The sequence below is a fragment of the Moschus berezovskii genome, chromosome 14 (assembly GCF_049115385.1).
Source record: "Moschus berezovskii isolate FMDL1 chromosome 14, NW_MosBer_1.0, whole genome shotgun sequence".
Taxonomy (NCBI): Eukaryota; Metazoa; Chordata; class Mammalia; order Artiodactyla; family Moschidae; genus Moschus; species Moschus berezovskii.
In genome coordinates, this window is record NC_142473.1 from 53,706,468 (window position 1) to 53,725,985 (window position 19,518).

A 19,518-nucleotide genomic window follows, 5' to 3' on the forward strand; every position below is an offset into this window, starting at 1 on the left:
TCTAGAGAGATTATGTTGTAGCATATACTTTTTATACAACAAGTAATGTTTGGATTTATATATAAATACCATCCTTTCCCACTGGCTCTTCTCAGCAAAAATGAATGACGCTGGAAATTTCAAATGAGACTTATTAAAATTAAATGAGACAGAGAAGTTAGGCAGCATGAAATCAATCTTGATAAAATAGAGTTTTCACTCATTCATTAATTCACAAAGGACATATCTTATGAACTATATTCAGTACATACTTGACATAGACAGATGCAGTATAAAAAGGGTCTCTTATGGTGTGGTTCTTATGAAGTACGTAGAATAGCAGGGACACAATGCTATTAGGTAATTAGAACATATATACTGTGAGAAACCCTAACATAATAAAGGGCATGTTAGAAAAGTCTTCTGGACAGAAATAAAGTTGAAGTTTATATCAAAAATGTATCCAGAGTTCCCTATTATTGTAGCTCACTGAATTCATCATACGTTTTACTTGCTATTTTATTTGTAATATATTTCTCTCCTGCTTCCAAACCATTATATATGCCTACACTATTTTTATGAAATATATTTACAGAACATATAAATAAACACTAAAGACAAAAGAAAACATATCCTATATTCAACAATATACATCAGCATGATTATAATGGAGCAAAAACAATTGGAGAATTTTTCTTAAATAAGTTGTTAAAGGTTGGCATTCTATAGAATACTAGTCAGTAATAAAGAGAAATAAACTACAAAGACCCACAACAACATGAGTGAATCTCAGATGCATTGCACTATGAAGCCAGACATGGAAGATTATGTGCTGAAGGGCCCATGGCATTCTGGAAAAACAAGAATTATATGCATGGAAACAAATTAGAGCTTGTCAGGGTTGGGCATGGACAGAGGGGTTGACTAAAGGGGTAGCATGAGGTAATTTGAGACAGTGATATAATTTTTCTGTATCTAGGTATCAGTGGTGGTTGCATGACTATGCATCTGTGAAAACTTAATAGAACTATATACCAAAACCAGTAAATTTTATTGTATATAAATATTGAGAAGTTGCTATACACCATTTTGAGAAAGAAACATTCGTATTTGTATCAAGTTAAATTTTTGCTTTCATCAAAACTACTATGCAATGGCATATAAAACGCTATTAGATCCTTCTCTCCACATGTGACCATTTAAACCTTCATTTCAATTTATTAGAATAGAATATAATTAAAATATTCAGTTCCTTGGTTGCACTAGCTAAGTATCAGATGCTCAGTAGCCATGTGTGGCTAGTGGTTACTATATTAACAATAGAGATTTAGAACATTTCACATCACTGCAGGAATTCCTATTGGACAGTGATGTACTTGATCCTATTCTCTGACTTGATTGTGTTTGCACAGAAATCCTAAGAACCCACCCTGCCCCCACGGAACACTTGGACAATCCACTGACGGATCTGCTTGGTCCTAACACTGTATACAATCAGACTGAGCACAGGAGGTAGTGGAAGTTAGGTACAGGCCATGACTGTGTACTACGGGAGACACATGCTTCCCAAAGCGGTGAATCACAGTCATGCCAATGAGAGGTAGACAGAAGAGCAGCATGGCACAGATATGAGAAAGGCAGGTATTGAGAGCCTTGAATCTGTCTTCCCAGGAAGCAGTGCCCAATACTGCCTGGAAGATTAGAAAGTAAGAGGCCAAGAGGATCAAGGCATCTAGCACAATGATGAAGATCAACGCCAGGAGGCCGTAGATGCTGTTGACATGGGTGTCAGCACAGGCAAGCCTCATGGCATCCTGATGGAGGCACTATGCGTGGGAGAGGGTGTTGGAGAGGCAGAAAGGTAACCTTTTGATAAGGAAAGGCACAGGGAGCACAGTCCCCACACTCTGCAGCAGGACTGCTGCTCCAATCCTGCCAGTGACTCCATGAGTGAGAATGGTAGCATAGTGCAAAGGAAAGCGAATAGCCATAAAGCAATCAAAGGCCATGGCCACCAGAACACCTGATTCCACTCCCTCAAAGGTGTGGATGAAGAACATTTGAGTGACGCAGACATAAAGGGTTACTGAGCACCAGCTGAGCCAGTGAACACTGATCGTGATGGGCATGGAAGACAGTGAAAGGCTGAGGTCAGTGGCAACTAGCATTGCCAGAAAATAATACATGGGCTCATGGAGATGTTGTTCAACTTTGATGACAGCTAGGATGGTGGCATTACCCAGGAATGTGAAACTGTAAAGAAGAAGAGGGGCAGGGCCAACCAGAAGTCCTTCTCTGGCATTCCTGGAGTCCCAGTAAGGGTGAAGGTCTGATGGTTATTAATAGTTGGGTTGAATGACAGCACTGTGGATCAAAGGCTTGACTAGGCAAAAAGAGAAGAACTCATTAAGCCAATCAGCTTCAATTACAATCACTGACAATAAGTTTTGAGATGTTAACCATGAGAGGCAGTGACAAATATTTTATGTTCACATTCGATACAGAAACTGATATCCCCACCCCCATGAAGCAATTCTATTACTGACCGCCATATGCTAAAGTATCTAGGAGAACAACAACAAAAACTTTAATCAACACCTAAGCTAGGTGAATTGGATTACAATTCACCTAGAAATATGAAGTAATTGCTTGCCTCCTTCCTGAGGAAAAATGATACTGTACATTTATCTGGGTCATAAAAACTGATGCAAATAACCAGAAAAGAAATATTATCAGGCACAAACAAGACATAAGGACTGTTCATGAACACATATATGAAGACCTGTATGTATCTTAATTAAGATCTTAAATTGTTGTGATTTAGACAAAATCCTCATTGAGATTCAAGTCTTCCACTTGCATGATGTGGGACAGAATGAGAAAGATAGTCTTCAAGGACTAAACTTCTGACTATCTGCATTCCCAGTAGTGTATGGGTACTAAAAGGACCTGAGATTACCGTAGGTGATGAAGGAAGAAATTACTTGGCTTTCCAAGGAATTTTATAAGGACCCACTATGATAGACAGAATAGCAGTCTCTGAGGATGTTCACCTCCTAATTCTTGAAACCTGTGAATATAGTGGCTTGCATGGCAAAAGAAACTTTGAAGATGTCATTAAAGTTAAGGACTTCAGATGGAAATTTATCCTGGATTACCCAGATAGGTCAAATATGATCATATGAGTTCTCAAAAGTGAACAAAATTCACCAGCTGCAGAAAACCAGAGAGACAACAGCTTGAGAAAGACTCAGCAGGACTTGTGAAGAAGAAGGTGGGGAACCAAGAGCCGAGGAATGCGAGTAGCCCCTAGATGCTGGAAAAGGCAAGGGAGTAGAATTTTCCCTGGAGTACTCTGAAAGGAATGCAGACTTGATGACACCTTGATTTTAGCCCAGTGAGAACAGTGTTGTTCTTCTGACATGCAGAACTGTAAGATAATAAACATAGGTATGCTGAGTCACTACATTCATGGTAATTCGTTGTGGGAGAAGAAAACTAATATCCAGAGGAGCCAGAGGAGAGTTGCTTTAACCCCTTTTCAGAAATATTCCCATTCAGTCTCATGGACTCAGACCCTGTCCTTTTTCTTCATGGAAATTAGACTTCTCTGTCCTAAGGTATAAAGAAAAGAATTCTGAGATCCATTTCTGTGTTACACCTGAAAGAACAGAATGCCAGATAGAACTTGCGATGAGTTTTACAACTAAAAACTGATCCAGTCAGGTGAAATCCACCTCTGGAGAATCTCCCAAAGGACAGGTTCAAACATTACTCAGATTGATATAGTCATTGGCCTTGGTGTTGAGAACACAATTGGACTTAGTTTCCCTGTTCTTGCATAGAGATCTCTCATTCTATGCGTTCCCACTACTGTGCGGCTACTTTGGTAATCTCCTTGAGTTTCCAGCAGTTCTATTTCTTATTGTAATCCTGAGTAAGACCTAGATGAACTTATAAATCATTCTAGATGTTAGTGCCTAACAGTTGCAGTAACAAAGACCAATATTAAAATCTTGGTGTCATACAATTAAATATCTTCTATTTCAATTGCTTGTTATCTTTAGGAAGATGTATCCAAATGTACAGCTGAGATATCACTTTTGGGGGGTCAGTCTAGCCACAAATGATAAGAATTCAGGATTGAAGGAAGAACAGTGCTGTGATGGACAGGGAGGCCTGGCGTGCTGTGATTCATGGGGTCGCGGAGAGTCGGACACGACTGAGCGACTGAACTGAACTGAACTGAGCCATGTGTTATGATCCTTACTGAGCATCTCATAATGAGTTTCTCAAATAAAAGTATTCATATATTACACATACATGAATACAAGCAAAACTCTGCATAAAAATTAAGTGAATTCACATATTATTGAAGCCCATCTCAGGATCCAGGTTGAAGAAAATGGAACAGAAGCCTGAGTCACAGAAAGAACAAAGTCACTAGACAAAATCAAGGGTTGGACATAAAGGGCAGAAAACTCTGGATGCTCGGGAATAAATGCAGACAGGAAAGAGTTACTCCAAGTTTCTTGACAGTCGATAGCTTAGTGCTGCACTGTCCACTCTGGTAGCCACTAGATACCTGTGCCCATTTATCTTTATATTAATTAAGCTAATGACATCATCAGTACCTTAGCTGCCCTCGCTGTCTGTCAAGTATTCAGTTGCTACATGTTGCCAGGGACTGCTGTATTTGGAAAGTACAGATGTAGAATGTTTTCCTCATTCCAAAAAATTCTATTAAGATTTGAAAAATCAGTGATGCAGACTGCAAATTTAGAGAATACCAACATTCTAGCTGACCTTTTGCAAAATCTTAGCTCCAAGTGGATTTGAGTCTTTCATACTGCATAATCTCTGCCTCTCTTTGCCTCTCTGTCTTTGTCTCTTTTTGGGGGAAATTAAATAGGAAAGTACCACTAAAACTGAAGATTCTGGAGAGAGACCACCTGGGTTTGAATCACAGTTCTATTTCCTTAGACAAGTTACTTAAGAATCTCTGTGATTTATTCCTCACCTCTTTAAAATGAGTGGGATAGTTAAGAGTATCAACTGGGGATATTGGGCATTTTGTTAAGTACCAGGCAAATTAACACTAAAAATTTAGCTATAATTAATGAGCGTCTTTTTTCTCTGAACTTTGTCATATTTGGCTAACTGTGAGAATTAATCTCAAAACTATCAATAGGCTGTGGAATTTATTTACACACTGAGAGATATATCTACCTACTCATATATTCCGTTCCGTTCTGTTCCGTCGCTCGGTCGTGTCCGACTCTAGGCGACCCTGTGGACTGTAGCCTACCAGGCTTCTCCAACCATGGGATTCTCCAGGCAAGAATACTGGAGTGGGTTACCGTTTCCTTCTCCAGGGGATCTTCCGACCCAGGATTGAACCAGGGTCTCCCGCATTGGAGGCAGACGCTTTAACCTCTGAGCCACCAGGGAAGCCCACTCATATATTACTGATGTATTTTAATCAAATTCTGTATCATCTAAATCTTTGTCTCCACCAGTGAATTTATCCCATCACTCAGTATCAGTGGCTTGAATGCTGTGACTGTTGCAGTGCTCAAGATCATGAATTCCACTGACTCTTCACTTAATCATGAATGCTTATTGTGAAGAATTTATTGCAAGCAGATCCTAGACAAAATAGAGATGAAAGGATAATATACTAGTAGAAATCATAGGTAGTGAAAATCAGTAAGAGGAAGAGAGGAATAAAGAACATTGATTCTGAGAGACTAGGAGTACAAAACAAACACTGCACTGACCATCTGAGGAGATTCATCCCAGAGATCAACACAGCCCATCCACAATTCAAGATGAGGTTTGCACGTAAGCCTGTTGATTCCTTAAGATCTGATGAACCCAGGAAAAGCTTTCATGTTTAACTAAGTTACTGATAAGTGACTTTGTTGAATGCCTACTAAGTTCGAGACAAGTCATAATAATCAGAGGATCAAAATGAGATTTTTTTTTCTTTTTGCCTTCCAAGACCCTTAGAAAAGAACACATGAAAAACAAGATCAGAAAGAAGAGTGGAATGTGTGCCTGGGGTTGAATAAAAACAAGCTTTACAGATGGGTCAATATGTTCACCTTGTTCACCTATGTATCCTCAACTGGACTCAAATTCACTCTGTCTCCATCAGTAGTAGTGACAGACAATGGAGAAGATGAAATGTAAACTTTCCTCACAGCAAAAGGACAGAAAGTTTATGGCGTAAGAAGAGTATGTGGGGAGGTGGAGGAGAAGTAGGAAATGAGATTTTTCGCTTTTCCACCCACAACATTGAAGAACATTGACGTATTATTCAAAGTTCTTTACCACCCAGGCAGTCAGGGAGAAGAACTCTACCCTGAAAGACTGAGAAATCTATACTCTAAGTGTCTGAGCTACAGGCTGAAACAGAATTCTGGTCCCTTGGATTTGTCTTCTGAGGAAACATAGACTCGTCTTTCACTTTGAGAAGAAATGTATTTGCTATTGGCCTTGAGCTGGCACTTAGGCAGGAAGGGCAAAATTGTCAGTGATCTTGTTACTTCTCTAATTGGCCTTTGGTAAAATGACACACTCTCCACCTAATTCTCTCATTTAGAGAGAGAGAGAGAAGGAAGTGGGACTTCCCTAGTGGGCCAGTGGTTAAGAATCTGCCTTCCAATGCAAGGTATAAAGGTTCAATCCCTGATCATGGAATTAAGATCCCACATGCCACTGGGCAACTACTGAGCCCATGTGCCCCACTAGAGAGAAGTCCATGTGCCTCAACTAAGACCCAACAGCCAAAAAAACAACCTTAAAAAAGAAGAATAGAAGGAAGTGAAATAATTCTCGCTGAGACTCTGATGATTCGAGGTTTTTATAGAAATAGAAGTCACAAGCAATAGATTTATATTGTCATAGATAGACAATGGCAGGGATAATGGGCAGATATTTTAAATTAAATCCTTTAATAATAAAAACATCTAAAATTTGCTCAGTGCTTATTTATGTTCCAAGTTTTCACATGTACTCCATTCAAATGATCATGAATACTTAATGGAAAATTACTGTTTATTATTGCCACTGTATGCATGAGTGAAAAATAGGGTCAGGCAAGTTAATTAACGTGACCCAAATCCCAAAGTAAAAGTTACATTGGGGTGCTCTAATCATTTTTCTTTTAAGTTCTATTTGATCCTAAAAAAGAGGATGAACTTTTAACCACAGAGACAACTTCTGTCATCAAATTCAAGAATGAACAGTAGACGGACCTCAATAGAGCTGACTTCCTTCACTCCCACCACTCAATCAGTTCAGTTCAGTTCAGTCGCTCAGTCATGTCAGACTCTTCAACCCCATGAACCGCAGCACACCAGGCCTCCCTGTCCATCACCAACTCCCGGAGTTTACCCAAACTCATGTCCATTGAGTCAGTTGATGCCAACCAACTATCTCATTCTGTCATCCCCTTCTCCTCCTGCCCTCAATTTTTCCCAGCATCAGGGTCTTTTCCAATGAGTCGTAGTTCAAAAGCATCAATTCTTCAGGGCTCAGCTTTCTTCACAGTCCAACTCTCACATCCATACATGACCACTGGAAAAACAATAGCCTTGACTAGACGGACCTTTGTTGGCCAAGTAATGTCTCTGTTTTTTAATATGCTGTCTAGGATGGTCAAAACTTTCTTTCCAAGGAGTAAAGGTCTTTTAATTTGATGGCTGCAGTCACTATCTGCAGTGATTTTGGAGCCCCCAAAAATAAAGTCAGCCACTGTTTCCCCATCTATTTGCCATGAAGTGACGGAACAGGATGCCATAATCTTAATTTTCTGAGTTTGAGCTTTAAGCCAACTCTTTCACTCTCCTCTTTCACTTTCATCAAGAGGCTCTTATTTCTCATGATGTACTCGGCATATAAGTTAAATAGCAGGGTGATATATACAGGCTTGAAGTACTCCTTTTCCTATTTGCAACCAGTCTGTTGTTCCATGTCCAGTTCGAACTGTTGCTTCCTTACCTGAATATAGGTTTCTGGTATTACCATCTGTTTCAGAATTTTCCACCGTTTATGGTGATCCATACAGTCAAAGGCTTTGGCATAGTCAATAAAGCAGAAGTAGATGTTTTTCTGGAACTCTCTTGCTTTTTCGATGATCCAACAGATGTTGGCAATTTGATCTCTGGTTCCTCTGCCTTTTCTAAAACCAGCTTGAACATCTGGAAGTTCACTGACTTCTTTCATTTTTTCCCCTAAAAACTATATACTGCAGCTCTCTACATTCTGTGACAGCATTCTAGAAAAAGTACCACCCAAGTTTTGGTCTCCAACTTAATTAAAACCCAGTCTAGGAGATGAGAATCATTTCTGATGCTGACAACTACAGCAGTAAAACTGGGATTATAAACTAGCAGCATTTAGTCTAGAATCCCCTCTGCGGTGATCCTCTGGAGACAAGAGTATCAGTCTTGCTGAAGATGTCACCAGGGGCATAGACCATATAGACCCAGGCTTCTGGGCATATCGAACCTAATTTTCCCTGATGCAAACCTTTGATGACAAACATTCAAATACACAATCAATCTGAATCTCATATGAATGGTACTTCCCCAACTATATCCAACTACCGATATACTCTCTTGCCTAATCTTTCCAATTCAGTCTAAGAAAAAAAAGAGGGGAGGGAGGGAGGGATGTGGGGAGAGAGAGGAAGGAAAGAAAGAAGAGAGAAAGGGAAAGAAACTAAAAGAAAATGTGGAGCTCAGTCTTGTATCCACATACTTGTTTTCTTTTTTCTGCTTCATGAGTGTAGAGCCCTGCAACGCTGTGCTCCGTGGGCCCTCTTCCCACTTGCTTCCCATTTTCTCTTCAGTCAGCCTCGGTGAGAGCTCCTTCCCACTCCTCTGACATTGTTTTTGTGTGTGTCATCAATGTCTGCTTATTGCCAAACATTCCTCATCGTACTTTCCTTTTCAGCAAAATTCAATACAGTGGAAAATTGCCTTGATGTTGAATTGCTTTCTTTTCTGTTTTTCTCATTGTTTGTTTGCTTTTTTAATGTGTGTTTCACTATGTTTTTCTCCATCTTTAATGTCCACTCTTCAATATCTTTTGGTGGCTTATCTTCTTCCTACATCACTAAATGTTAGTGTATCTCTTATTAGGTCCATTCTCCTACTGAATGATATTATCAAGTCCCATTGCTTCACATACCAGCTATACACTAATTTAGTTCTGCCTTAATCTCCAGGAACAGCTTTCTACATGATAATTCCACTCGGATATCAAATAAGAAGCTAAAAATTAGCATGATGAATACTGTAAACGTTTTTGCTGGTAAATTTCAAGAAATCAGACTAACCATACAACAATTCCCTCAGCTGCTCAAATCAAAACTACAGATTATTTTCCCCTTCTTCCTTCTATCATTGCCAAGTCCTATTAAGTCCAAACCAAAGTATTTTCCACATACTTTAAATTATCTTCCTCTTCACCTCTATCATTTTAGCAAAGTCACCATGACCCCTTATCTGTAATATAGCAATAGCCTTCTAATTATTGATTTTTTAATATGCTTACTTGTTTGTTTTGTTGTGGTAAAACAGCACGCCAGGCCTCCCTGTCCATCACCAACTCCCAGAGTTTACTCAAACTCATGTCCATCGAGTCGGTGATGCCATCCAGCCATCTCATTCTCTGTCGTCCCCATCTTCTCCCACCCCCAATCCCTCCTAGCATCAGACTCTTTTCCAGTGAGTCAACTCATCGCATGAGGTGGCCAAAGTATTGGAGTTTCAGCCTTAGCATCAGTCCTTCCAATGAACACCCAGGAATGATCTCCTTTAGAATGGACTGGTTGGCTCTCCTTGCAGTCCAAGGAACTCTCAAGAGTCTTCTCCAGCAGTCCCAAAGAGTCAGACACGACTGAGCGACTAAACTGAACTGAACTGAACTGAATTTATGGACCATAGAATTTATCCATTTTATATGTACAATTTGAAGAGCTTCAGTAAATCTATACAGCTGTGAAACTATCATGCCAAACTGATTTTAAGACTTCATCACACAATGAGATACCATTTCACACCAGTCAGAATGGCTGCTATCCAAAAGTCTACATGCAATAAATGCTGGAGAGGGTGTGGAGAAAAGGAAACCCTCTTACCTTGTTGGTGGGAATGCAAACTAGTGCAGCCACTATGGAGAACAGTGTGGAGAGTCCTCAAAAAACTGGAAATAGAACTGCCATATGATCCAGCAATCACACTCCTGGGCATACACACTGAGGAAACCAGAATTGAAAGAGACACATGTACTCCAATGTTCATTGCAGCACTGTTTATAATAGCCAAGACATGGAAGTAACCTAGATGTCCATCTGCAGACGAATGGATAAGAAAGCTTTGGTACATATACTCAATGGATTATTACTCAGCCATTAAAAAGAATGCATTTGAGTCAGTTCTAATGAGGTGGATGAAACTGGAGCCTATTATACAGAGTGAAGTAAGCCAGAAAGAAAAACACCAAACAGTATACTAACGCATATATATGGAATATGCTGCTGCTGCTGCTGCTGCTAAGTCACTTCAGTCGTGTCCGACTCTGTGTGACCCCATAGACGGAAGCCCACCAGGCTCCCCCGTCCCTGGGATTCTCCAGGCAAGTACACTGGAGTGGGTTGCCATTTCCTTCCCCAACGTGTGAAAGTGAAAGTGAAGTCGCTCAGTCGTGTCCGACCTTTAGCGACCCCACGGACTGCAGCCTACCAGGCTCCTCCATCCATGGGATTTTCTAGGCAAGAGTACTGGAGTGGCTTGCCATTGCCTTCTCCGATATATGGAATATAGGAAGATGCAAATGATAACCCTGTATACGAGACAGCAAAAGAGACACAGATGTATAGAACAGTCTTTGGGACTCTGTGGAAGAGGGTGAGAGTGGGATGATTTGGGAGAATGGCATTGAAACATGTATATTAGCATATGTGAAACGAATCACCAGTTCAGGGTCGATGCATGTTACAGGATGCTCGGGCTGGTATGCGGGGATGACCCAGAGGGAGGATAAGGGGAGGTGGGAGGTGGGAGGGGGGGTTCAGGAAGGGGAACTCATGTACACCCAGGGCGGATTCATGTCAATGTATGCAAAACCAACCAATATAATATTGTAAAATTAAAAAAGAAAAAGACTTCATCACATAAAAATATTCCCTGATGGTGGTTTGTTAGTCCTAGGCCTGTCTGTAGCTCCAGGAAACCACTGATACACTATCTATCTGTTTAACTTGACTTTACTAGAAATTTCATGTTAATGGAGTCATATTAATACATTATCCTTTATGTCTATCTTTGTTCACTTAATGCAATGTTATGAGTTTTATTCCTGTTGCTGAATATATTCATAATTTGTTCCTTTTCTTTCATGAACAGTATGTCACTGTACAGATAAAACATCTTTATTTATCCAGTCACTAGTTGATATATATTTGGATTGTTTACAGCATTTGACTATTATAGTAGTGCCACTACAAACATTAATGGATAGTCTTTGTATTGGCATGTTTTTAAACATATCAGGAGAAGGAATTACTGGATAGTGTGACAGGTGTTTGTCTAATTTTGAAGATGTCAAACTGTTTACCAATGTGCTGAATCATTTTATACTCACATCAACCAGTTGTCAAATCCCACTTTACTTTCACTTTCCAGCAGAATCTTTGGCTGCCAACTTACATTTTTCCTTGATGAAACAGAAAGATACATTTGGACGTCTGAGGAGCTCCAAGACCCAGTAAGTCTTCCGGTGTGACCCAGGCAAACTTCTCTTTTCAGCACAAAGTGTTATTTGGGTATTTTGTCTGTTGGTTCTGACATATATCTGACACTGAAGACTGTTTGTGAGCACCAAGTGTCATTTGGGCATTTTGTCAATTGATCTGACATGTGTCTATCATTGAGGAGTTGGTTGGGGAACCCTGAGTGTTATTTGGGCATTTTGCCAAAATGTGTCATGTGTCATGTCTGGAACTTTTCATGTTGAGCAAGTGTTTATTTTTTCATATTCTTGGGGGACTTGTGACAGCTCTGTCTTCTGGTGTGTGAGTATATATTTCATTTGTGTGACTGGTGTCATTGTCTTTTGTAAAATGGGAACTTCAGGGTCAATTCATTGGAAAAAATTTAATCATGAAATCATGAATAAATTAAACATTATATGGCAACAGTATCCTTTAGACGCCAAAGAAAATTGGTTAAGGTGAAGCTCTTTTGAAATTTAAAAACTTATACTTTTTGCATATGCAGTTAGAAAAAGCTAGCTTGATAAAATACCGTTTTCAGAATCTGACCCTGTGAGAACAAAAATATGCCTACGAGAAAGCTTGAAGTAAACTCTTACCATGTCCTTGAAATACACAACAACCCAGTTTGCTGGAAGCCTCAGCGTTGGGTTAATTAGTAGAACTTCAAAGATATTTGGGTGCATTAAACACACATCTTGCACTACATCAAAGGGAAATTGTGGTATAAGAAAAATGTATGTATTTAGAAGCTATAGAATATGTTCTTAAGTTTACCAATGAGAAAATGCTGATATAACAATTGTTACTTGTTTTTTGGTTTTGTTAAGGTTCTTTAAAAGTTAAAAATTAGAATATGTAATTAAACCTACTTAAATGATAGGGGAAACATTTCAGTATGTTAAGCAAGTAGGATATGTGTTACCAGTGAGAGAAAGTATAAAGACTGGTGATATTTTTGTTAAGGAAAGAAAAGGAGAATGATTTTGTCCTAGAGCTTGTTGCTTATGTATGAGGATAATACGGGACAAATTAATCTGGATCCAGAAAGTGAGAAAAGGTCTGTGAAAAAAGAAATTTGAGAAAAGAACTTTGTACATTGTCAGAATTAAGATTAGATTGAATTTAATTAGATGAATGAAAGTTTTCTTAATAGTAAGCTGCTATAAGACTTTACTGATTCCAGAGTGGTAAGCAGCTGGGCCTCACTTTTGGGTAACACTGCTGCCAGGTTTGCTGATAGCTGACAAACCCTCGGATTTTTTCCCCCCATCTCAAGTTGACTCTGTACTCTCTGACAACATAGCAGCTGGCTTTGAGCCAGCTCCAGCCCGGTAAAACTACTTTTGAAAATTTGCTGATTAAATCAGTTGTGAAGGAATATGTCCTTACCTGAAGCTGTAAAAGGTTTTCAAATAGTTTCTCAATCTGTTGTTTGACTTTGGTCAACTTCTAGAACCTTAGAATCTTTTGTTGTTGTATTTTTAAAAATTATTTTTCCAGGTTTATGCATTTCTTTCCTTTTTTTTTTTCTCTGCAGAGAGTATTCACCAACCTCTTCCCTTCAAAGTAGGCAGAAATCTATCTTTTCCTTTTTTTTTCTTTTCTGCTTTAGAGATTTTACATTCAGTTCAGTTCAGTCGCTCAGTCGTGTCCGGCTCTTTGCGACCCCATGAATCAGAGCACGCCAGGCCTCCCTGTCCATCACCAACTCCCGGGGTTCAATCAAACTCTTGTCCATCGGGTCGGTGATGCCATCCAGCCATCTCATTCTCTGTCTTCCCCTTCTCCTCCCGCCCCCAATCCTTTCCAGCATCAGAGTCTTTTCCAGTGAAAAGGAAAGCAAAGAAATTAGACAATACCAGTGAAAAACTTTCTTTATGATGAAAAATATCATATCACGTATGATATTGATAAAAATAACCAACCAGAGAGTAAAAACTTCATGATAAAAAGGTGATAAAAAGAAGTGTCTAAATAATGTTGTTGAGTAAATGATAAGGACAGGATCTAGTACAAAAATGGAAGGATTGGTTTTAGAAAGGAGGACGAATAGTTCATCTAATTTATATAAGGTAACAAAGAAATGAGCATATATTTGACCCTGTTAAAAGACGAGTAAATGTGGTCAGGGCCCTGGATGTTATTTTCTGATAATTCAACTTTCTTGATGATGTAGGAAATAAAGTCATCAACAAAGAATAAGTATTTGGAAAGATGTAATGGAGTAGAAGAAGAGACATAAAAAAATGATCATTTGAAAGCTCTGAGGGAGTCCATGAGGTCTTTGGTGATACGTTTAAAGTAAGAATACAGTACTCAACATGGTTGTATGATCTTCTCTAAGTGTACTGGGCTCATCAGTGCAGATGGAGAGGAGAGGGAACAGCTGGACTTAAACGGTAGATGTTGTTTAGTAATAGATAACAAGAAAATGTTGATTGAATAAGAAAATTAGTGACTTTCTCTAAGATCAAACTTCCAGAAAATTAAAATGGTGATTTCAAGCCAGGTGCATCTGATTTCAGACTCTACTCTTTCTGCTGAATTTTACCATTTTGGGGTCTGGAAAAGCTTACCCTTTATAAAGTAGAACTCCAGATATTAGGAAATTCTGTTAGAATAATATGGAGGCTTTTCTGAATGAAGTTATTCTAAAGGGGACATCAGTTTCTGTAGATATGGATGACGCAAATCCTGATGTTTTCAGAGAAGCCCAAGTTATCCATTAAACGCTCAGATCAAGCATATTGTGTAGGTCTATTTATGTCTCTAACAGCACTTCAAGAGAGGTTGGGAAGCATTAAATATTCTCACAGATTAGAAACACCTTGAGGACAAAGATTTCGTCTTTTAACTCCTTCACATAATGTCAAGGGATGCTTAAAGAAAAGGAGATCTTCATATATATATATATATATATATACATAGTAATAAATATCTCCATATACATATAGACATATATACATGTATATAGCCCACATAAAGGATTATGTAAAATATAAATATACTGAAAATTATAGATTTCTAGGTGTAGTCACATACTCATATTAAAAAATATACAGAAATATCTATTATAAAACACCAACCTTTCACATTTATGATAAAGTTAGTCTCCTGAAGATTAGAATACACATTTGGAAAGAAATGAGTTTGAATTAAAAATTTAAACCCAAATTAAATTTAATGCAATTTAAAGTAAAAAAATAAATAAAAATAAGTAGAAAAACTTCTTCCATACATTCTCTATCATACTTGAAAATAAGTATCTTGTATCATGCATTGAGATGCTCGGGGCTGGTGTACTGGGATGAACCAGAGGGATGGGATGGGGAGGGAGGTGGGAGGGGAGTTCAAGATGGGGAACACATGTACACCCGGGGCAGATTCATGTCAATGTATGGCAAAACCAATACAGTAATATAAAGTAATTAGCCTCCAATTAAAATAAATAAATTTAAAAAAAAAGAAAATAAGTATCTTCATAAGAATTGTTTATATCTGGCTTTTGTTTTCTGCTGTTTAAAATGCAAATATGCCTATAAAGGTAAAGAAATGTTATGAAAGGAGACATGAAGAAGTGGTGGAAAGGGTTTGTGGACATTTTAATGACTGACCACACAAAGGCACACACTGATGGAATAATGAGCTGTTTCTACAATCCTAAGAATTACCTCAATGAAAAAAATATTATTATAGAAAAATGCATTAAAACAAATGAAAGAAATTATAATTAAGATATATATAGTATTACTAAAGAATTCTGTCTTCTTTGTTCCCAATGAAAATTCCAAGCAATTTTTCCTATCCAAAACAACAGTAGACTTCAGTGCTATTTCAAGGTAAATCTCAGCACTATATTAGCAATGAGACTTAAACTGGTTTTGGAATCAGAAGCTCTAGGGAAAAATTAGCCTGGGATTCTAGGACTTCTTGAGTAATATTATATATATATATATATAATATATATATATACATACACATACACACATAAATGTATAAAGTGTGTGTGTGTGTGTTTGGGAGAAGAGGTAGATCCTTTTTCCTTCCTCAGTCTTGGCTGAGAGGACACAAATAAAATCAAAATGAAGGAAATTTTGAAACAGGTGTTGGTAGAAGAAAGGGCATGTTTGGGAGAAGAAGTAGATCCTTTTTCCTTCCTCAGTCTTGGCTGAGAGGACACAAATAAAATCAAAATGAAGGAAATTTTGAAACAGGTGTTGGTAGAAGAAAGGCAATTTGACAGATGCAGGAGCAGCTTGGCGTTCTTTGGGAATTCACGATGGAATAGCTCAGGCAGCACTACATAACAGGCCTCAAAGGATTTCTCCAGAGGAATTAGGAAATCATATAGAACCATGATGGCTGAGACACCACCAGAAGTTTGAGGAGGCTTCATAAGTGCTCTGTTTACTAGTCTCAGGGAAGGAAAGAAGCCAAATTAATTCTGAACAAGAGCACAGAGGTTGACACAGGTAATAAATTTATCTTAAAATCTTTTTGGCATGACCTCTATATACCAAGCTCTGTGTAGGATTATGTATGCACATTTTTCATTAAATCTTCATAAAAATTCTGGTGAGGAAAATGACCAAGGCAGATGAGAAGCACCTGGAGAGTGTCCAGTGTCAGGGGTTGCTGGCAAACAAAGAAAAGATGAGAAAAAAAGTAAAATGTACGTAATGTTATTAGGAGTAAAAGAAGAGATACACTGTAAGGGAGGGTCTATCAAATAGGAAAAAATGAAACGAAAAGTGGATGGAAGAGTACATGAGAAGTGAATTGGAAGCTAGAGAAAATAAGGGTCTGAAAAATCAGGGAGAATGGAAAAAAGATGAAGAATAGAGATAGAAATGAGATTGTTTAAAAAGGAGAGATGGGGTAAAACATATTCAGGTAAAGAAAAACAGAGTCAAAGGCATGTAAAAGAAAGGGGAACATAAAATCAGCAATTTCCATAGAATAGCAGTGCTTCAGCAGGCCCTGGGGACTTAATAGAGACTATCAAATATTTTATGAGTTTTTCCAAGAAAAATATCTACTAGGGATGAGCCAACTGATTCTTCTCAAGTAAAAGCCATCACCAATTGCTTGGGAAGAGGGACCAGCCAACTGAAGGTCTCTCACTTAACCTGTAAAGTATAAAAATGTCCCTTCCTCAAAGTGCTCCAGAGGGTTAGCTGGGCAGCACAGAGTGCTTTGTTTAGATCTGAGCATTGGGACTTATTTGGAGAAAAATAACTTCACTGTAGTATTGTCCCCCAACCACAAACTCTCCTCTCACAGCAGGGAAACAGGAGGAAGAATGAGCCTGGAAGCCCACCTGGTCTTATGTACCTGTCAACACCACCACCGCCCGTCCCCAACTCTCCCAGAAACACTCGTTGATTTTTCTTTCTCCTTTCTCACAATCAGTAGCTGGATGATGACAAAGAAATTTTAATTCCTCTCAAAGCCCCTTCATTTAAGCTTTTGTGCCCTGTGTTCTTGCCTGGAGAATCCCAGGGATGGGGGAGCCTGGTGGGCTTCAGTCTATGGGGTCACACAGAGTCGGACACGACTGAAGTGACTTAGCAGCAGCAGCAGCAGCCCTGTTAGAAAAAGAGATTTTTCTCTAGATCAATGATTTTCAACCCACATGCAGAAAATCAAGGAGGAGTTTGAGAGTTTGTAAAATATCTGAAAAGAATGATATTTAATCATCCATATTCATTTATTCTTTATTTAATTCCTTCATTCAACACATATGGAAAGCTAACATATGCTTGGCATGTGGTCTTTTAAAGATTTATTGATTGATTTTCTTTTGCTTGCACTGGGTCTTCATTGCTGCTTGCAGGTTTTCTCTAGTTACAGTGTGCAGAGGCTACTCTCTAGTTACGGTGTTCAGGCTTCTCATTGCAGTGGCTTCTCTTACTGTGGATCACTGGCTCTAGGCACATGGGATCAGTAGTTGGTCCTACTTTATGCAACCCTGTGGACTGTATATAGCACAGGCTCAATAGTTGCGGTGCACAGGCTTAGTTGCTCTATGGCATGTGGGATCTTTGGGGATCAGGGATCGAACCTATTTCTCCTGCATTGGCAGGTGGATTCTTTACCACTGAGCCACCAGGGAAGCCCAGCACATGATCTTTTAGGTGATAAACAGAGTCCTTTCCTTCAGGAAGTTTAATTCTAGTAGGAGAGATAGACACTAAACAAATATCTATGCAGTGTTTAATTAACTGCACTTACTTATAAGAAGAATATGAAAACTATGTACTGAGGCATCTTAAACTCTTATGAGAATTGGAAAAGGCTATTTGAGAAGGATTATTATTTGGGCTTCCCTGGTGGCTCAGAGGGTAAAGCGTCTCCCTCCAATGAGGGAGACCTGGGTTGGATCCCTGGATTGGGAAGATCCTCTGGAGAATGGAATGGCAACCCACTCCAGTATTCTTGCGTGGAGAATCCCATGGATGGAGGAACCTGGTAGGTTACAGTCCACCGGGTTGTCAGATATGATTGAGTGACTTCACTTTCTTTCACTTTTTCTTTCTATTTGAGGATAGATAGGAAAGTTATGACCAACCTTGATAGTATATTAAAAAGCAGAGACATTACTTTGCCAACAAAGGTCCGTCTAGTCAAGGCTATGGTTTTTCCAGTGGTCATGTATGGATGTGAGAGTTGGACTGTGAAGAAAGCTGATCGCCGAAGAATTGATGCTTTTGAACTGTGGTGTTGGAGAAGATTCTTGAGAGTCCCTTGGACTGCAAGGAGATCCAACCAGTCCATTCTAAAGGAGATCAATCCTTGGTGTTCATTGGAAGGACTGATGCTAAAGCTGAAACAGCAGTACTTTGGCCACCTCATGCGACGAGTTAACTCACTGGAAAAGACTCTGATGCTGGGAAAGGTTGGGGGCGGGAGGAGAAGGGGACGACAGAGAATGAGATGGCTGGATGGCATCACCGACTCTGTGGACATGAGTTTGAGTGTACTCCGGGAGTTGGTGATGGACAGGGAGGCCTGGCGTGCTGTGATTCATGGGGTCGCAGAGAGTTGACACGACTGAGCTACTGAACTGAACTGAACTGAGGCTTTGATTAGGCAAAGAGGAACTTTATCAAAGATGGAGGAAGGCACAAGAAACAGGAAGGAACACATGGGAAATCCCACATCTGGAAGTTTCTTAGTGAGATCCAGGAACTTAAAGACTGCAAATTTGACTGGATTGAAGAGACCGAAGTTGGGGGGGAAATGGTGTGAATTGTCACTGGAGAGGTAGACATGGACTGAACTGTGCTGTGGTTGAAGGAAATGATAAAGATTTAGCACTCTGTGCTAAGTACAATAGAAGATCTTGAGGGACCTTTTGCTTTTGGTGAATAAAATTTTTCTAAATATTCAAAGTGTATTCTGACTGCAGAAAAATTTTTGAAAGGGGGCACTGATGGGTGGAGGATGATAAGCTAGGCTGCCTGGAAGAAATGAACTATGCTATTTTTGACTACACAAAAGGAAGAAAGGTAATAATGATTTTGTATGTTTTGAAATTTGAAATTCATTAAGTGTTGGTTTAATGAAAGAAGAGGTTTCAAGAATGGCCTCAGGTTTTTGGAGTGTTAGAAGACTCTCGATTTTGTGAATGGCTACTCTCATATCATATATGTGGTTGTTTCTGGGTCAATAGCCTTTATTCTTTACCCCTTGATATTTTAAAATGAGGTTATGGAAAGTTATAGGTCAAAACTTGTGAAGATTAA

The 19,518-nt window shown here is 39.1% G+C and overlaps 1 pseudogene; it reads right to left on the bottom strand.

Annotated features, from left to right (window-relative positions):
* Nucleotides 1-1,396: 1,396 nt before the first annotated feature.
* On the bottom strand, nucleotides 1,397-8,828 carry LOC148775610 (olfactory receptor 51H1-like; annotated as a pseudogene).
* Between the last annotated feature and the right edge of the window lie 10,690 nt (nucleotides 8,829-19,518).